Source organism: Rutidosis leptorrhynchoides, chromosome 1, assembly GCF_046630445.1.
Source record: "Rutidosis leptorrhynchoides isolate AG116_Rl617_1_P2 chromosome 1, CSIRO_AGI_Rlap_v1, whole genome shotgun sequence".
In the NCBI taxonomy this organism is placed as follows: domain Eukaryota; kingdom Viridiplantae; phylum Streptophyta; class Magnoliopsida; order Asterales; family Asteraceae; genus Rutidosis; species Rutidosis leptorrhynchoides.
The window spans coordinates 697060178-697064927 of record NC_092333.1 but is presented as its reverse complement, the minus strand read 5'-3'; the positions used below and the strand labels follow the sequence as shown (position 1 = coordinate 697064927).

Here is a 4750-nt window from a genome sequence, read left to right as displayed (position 1 = left end):
CGTGTAGATTCAGTAAATCTGCTGCAGATTAACAAATTTTTTTTTTTTTGCAGATTTTTTTTTCTGTGCAGATTTCTTTTTTTTTTTTTTTTTTTGCAGATTGACGTTTTTTCCATTTTTTTTTACAGATCGACTTTTTTTTGTTTTTTTTATGCAGATTGAGTCAATCTGCGTTTTTTTGCGAATTTTTTTTTGCAGATCGACTTTTTTCTATGCAGACTGAATTTTTTTTTTGCAGATTGAGTCAATCTGCGTGCAGATTGACATTTTTTTGCAGTTTTTTTTTTGCAGATTTATTTTTTTTCTGTGCACACTGACTGTTTTTTTTTAAAAAAAAAACTGAAAAAAAGTCAATCTGCAAAAAAAAAAAGAAATTTACACAGAAAAAAAATCTGCAAAAAAAAAAAAATTTTGTCAATATGCAGCAGATTTACTGAATCTACTCGAATACATACCCTAGTTCTAGCGATCCTTTCAATATATATATATATATATATATATATATATATATATATATATATATATATATATATATATATATATATATATATATTACTCACTGCAATTCATCATCTTCCTTCTTCTTTTTTCACATTGCAGGTATTTTTGGTTATGTATCTTTCCGACGATTCTGCAAGCAGTTTTCGACTGTTGGTAATTTTATAATCATCCTTTTATTTTCGGTTATTTTATGTGGTTTGAATGGTTTCATTTTTTCCCAGTTATTCGAATCGGTTGGAGAGTTAGGATACAAATTAGGAGTTCAGGCGCTATTAAAATTACTGGAAATCCCCAATTTTATACGGTTCTATTTTCCAGTTAGGGTTGGTGGTACTACTCAATTAGATTCTCCGGCGATAGCTCCGGCACATCGGAGGAAGATGAAGAGTGTGTTTATTTCTTGCTTCACCCTTAACCTGCAAAAAGGTACTTCAAAGTTTTTTAATTCATGTATACAATAAATAAATAAATAATTAATAATACGGAGTAGTAATAATTAAATTCGATAATGTTTTTTTGTTTGTTTTATCTATTTTATCATATTGATGCTTTCTACTGGACTGTGTTTGTTAATCTGGAAACAAAATTGGGGTTAGATTGTGGTAGCAAAAACAGTAGTAATTTTCTTCATATCTATTTCCCAAGTCTGGTCTTTCCAGTATATTTATAGGTTTCGTTTTCTTTTACCCACTTAGGTAGACAAACTTAATATGTTAATAGAGAAAGATTTCATGTTTTGTGTGATCTGAACAACTAATTGCTAAATGATGTTTGCTATCCCGTTACTGATCAATATCTTATAATACTGGCTCTCGGCCTTTTGTCACTCTTGAAATGATTGAAACAATGTCTACCATGGCGTGTGTGCACTTCTACCATGGTATATTTTGTTATTGGTGTTTGTCAACTGAAATTTATCGTTTTGTGATAAAAGAAACTCCTACTAATGTTTAAGTTTTCAACGTGAAGCGTATGTATTTAAAATTTCATGCATATTAGTCGATGAACATGCGATCACAATGAAAACATTTTCCCTAAATACTATTAATAACCTTTTATTTCCAACCTTTAATTTAAATTCTATCTGCACACAGGGAAATGCAGGGTAAGCTAATATGAACTATAACAACATTGAGTACTTTGATAACCTCCGAGAAATCGTTTAAGCATAAAGGGTGTCAAATCTTAGCTGTGAAGAAACACATCGGTGGCAACAAACTTTGTTTGCTCGCACATTGAAGGTATACTCTAGCACTCTGGATTCAAGACTCCTAGAGAGGCCATTGAATTTATACTCTAGCACTTTGTGTTTATCGCTACAATGTATATGTGTGTATGTATAAGTTATTTCTTTCGAATTTCTAATGATACTCAATAGTTGAAGCTATTGTTTTTTATGGTTTTATGATTGTTGTTAAATGTCGACCAATTATGGTATCTTTGTCGTGCATTAGCAACTCTCTTCTAGCGTTCCTCTACTAGATTTAATGGCATCGCAACTTATGATCTGTTATTGTTTTAGAGGATAGATAGATTGTAGTTTTAGTGATTGTGTAAATGTTTCAATTATCAGATACACATTAACAGCATTTGTTGGTTTCGGGTTTTTAATATTTTTCTAAGTTTGAAAATGATAGTTTTTAAAGCATGAACAACAATGAGATCGACTCACCAAAGCCATTATGGCAGGACATTATCTTGCACGCATGAAAGCTGTTGGGGCCCAAAAGCATTTCATCTGCGATTTGCATACGCTTCGACAGAAGTATGATCTTTCATCTGCGCTTTGTTGATAGAAACGAGTTTCTTTTGCATCTTTTCTATACCGTTGATCTTTCATTTGATCCTTAATTGCTTTTTGAGATAGGCTTTTGGCTCTAATGTTCCAGGTTTGATAGCAAGTGGTTAATGCAGAAAGAACGTTATTTGTGAGTTTAAGGAGCTGAAAAAATCAAAGTGCATGAAGAGAGAAGCTTCCTGCACAAGTTGGTTGTGTGGCTGATTCAGGCTACTTTCTGTGAAGGTTAGAAGTAGAAGCAGTCTACTACTTTATGTAACAAATACTCATTAGTAGCCTAGAAATAATGGTATGTAAAAGAAACTGGAACTAAAACTTGTATGCTTTTGTAACACAACAACTTAGTGGTAAAGCAGCTGTTGACTGTATCGGTAAACAAACCTTCGAACACTAGCAGCGAAGCGCGATGACCTCACTAGTTATATATATATATATATATATATATATATATATATATATATATATATATATATATATATATATATATATATATATATAGAGAGAGAGAGAGAGAGAGAGAGAGAGAGAGAGAGATTTGTCCTAAATCTTTCTTTTAATCTTTCTCGATTGGTTCTGGTGGTCTCCATCATGATCAACTAATTCATGGGTAAGAAACCTGGAGGTTATCAGAAGAGGAAGCCTAATGAAACTACTGTTAGGGTTTTAAGAAACCGAAAAATTTATGGAGATGTGCAAGATAATCAGACAATTGAGGAGCGATCTGAGGATTCTGATTCAAATTCTGATCGTACTTCATTACCGGAGGATTATCGCTGTACAGAACCTGATTTACATAGGGTAACCCCAACGGATTTCGAGGCTACATCTTCTCTGAAAGTAATCGATTTAAATGTAAACCCTAGGGCAGATTCTGAAGCCCTAGGGTTAGCTGAAGGAGATAAACATGTGAAGATGATTAACTCTGATGATGTGGGTGATGAAACGGTCTTGAACGTCAAGAACTTGAATAACGAGGCTGCTGAAATTGGTTCTGCTGCTGCTTTGCAAGGTGCTGAAACTACACCCACTCTAGATGCATCATTTAATGCTTTTGTGGAAGAAGAGGGTAACCGTGAGGCTGTTGGTGATTTCGTTTCTTTGGTTAATAATGAAGAGGATGACATGGTGAGCATTCATGATGATAATAGTTCATCCTCTAAGGAATGTGGTGCGAAAGGTAATCCTAAGCCTACTGATTATGATGACACTTTCCCGGTGTTAGGTAACCCTAAAATAGCTGAGAAGTTACATAATGTTATACCTGGGCTTACTATGCATTCTGCTGTGGAAAAGGGTCATACATCAACTTCTTATGCATGCGCTTTAAATGGTAATGAAAATTCGAAGACGATGAATTTTAGGTTCATTGAGTCTGCTGTAAATTTGGATGAAGGTATAGATGTTGAGTTGCCTCTAGCATCTATTCTTGAAGTGAACTAACGATACAATAATACTCTTTATGGGTATTTCCTAGGCAAGCGTGTAGCATACCCGATTGTTAAGAACTATGTTACAAATATATGGAAAAAGTTCTGTTTGGAAAAAATAATGATGAATTCTATGGGTTTCTTCTTCTTTAAGTTTGCTTCGGTAACAGGTTTGCAAAGTGTGCTTGAATCGGGCCCGTGGATTATTCGTTCGAGCCCTATTTTTCTTAATTCATGGTCTCCTGATGTTTCCCTAACAAAGGAAGATTTAACTTGTGTCCCGGTTTGGATCAAAATACATGATATTCCGCTAGCAGGATTTACCGATACGGGGTTGAGTGTTATTGCGTCAAATCTTGGTGTTCCAAAGATGTTGGATTCATACACGAGTACAATGTGTTTAGAGTCGTGGGGAAGGCCTAATTTCGCTCGAGCATTGATTGAAGTTTCGTCAGACAAGGAGTTAAAAGAGAATATAAAGATGGCGATTCGTAGTATCGATGGGAAGAGTAAATCTGTATGTACTCTAAGGGTTGAATATGAATGGAAGCCCCCTAGATGTGCATGTTGTGCTATTTTTAGCCACATAGACTCCCAGTGCCCAAAAGTCGTGAGTATTACTGAAGGTTCTCAGGCAAAGGATGAGGATGGTTTTGAAATTATTGGAAAGAAAATGAGTAAAGAAGCTCCAAAGGTTAATAATAAACAGAAGGTTGGTTTCAGTGTAGGAAACCCAAAGCAAAAGTTGGTTTACTGGCCCAAAAAGAATGTGGCCCAGAGCGAGTCTAATAATGAAGTGTCGAAGGTTGTTTCTGGGGCAAAAAGGAATGCGGATGTTGGGACAAGTAAGGTGTCTCAAGTAAAGGTTCATAACTCGTTCGGAGCTCTAAATAAAGATGCATATAATCTTATTGATGAACTGAGAGATGTTGAATCCGATAAAGGTGAAACGGCAGAGTTTATGGCGGGAAAAAAGGTTACTAAGGCAATGAACTCGTTCGATATGAAATCGGGTTGGTTGTAG

At 34.8% G+C, this 4750-nt stretch overlaps 1 long non-coding RNA gene across 3 annotated transcripts; it reads left to right on the top strand.

The window, feature by feature from the left end:
* The first annotated feature begins 563 nt into the window (after positions 1–563).
* On the top strand, positions 564–2709 carry LOC139886124 (uncharacterized). Of its 3 annotated transcripts, none has more exons than XR_011772281.1 (5): positions 564–600; positions 723–927; positions 1596–1742; positions 2139–2266; positions 2391–2709. It is a non-coding gene; the product is annotated as an uncharacterized lncRNA (long non-coding RNA). The 3 variants fall into 3 exon arrangements; XR_011772280.1 differs by having other exon boundaries at positions 593–654; positions 2191–2266; XR_011772279.1 differs by having other exon boundaries at positions 593–654.
* The last annotated feature ends 2041 nt before the right edge of the window (positions 2710–4750 follow it).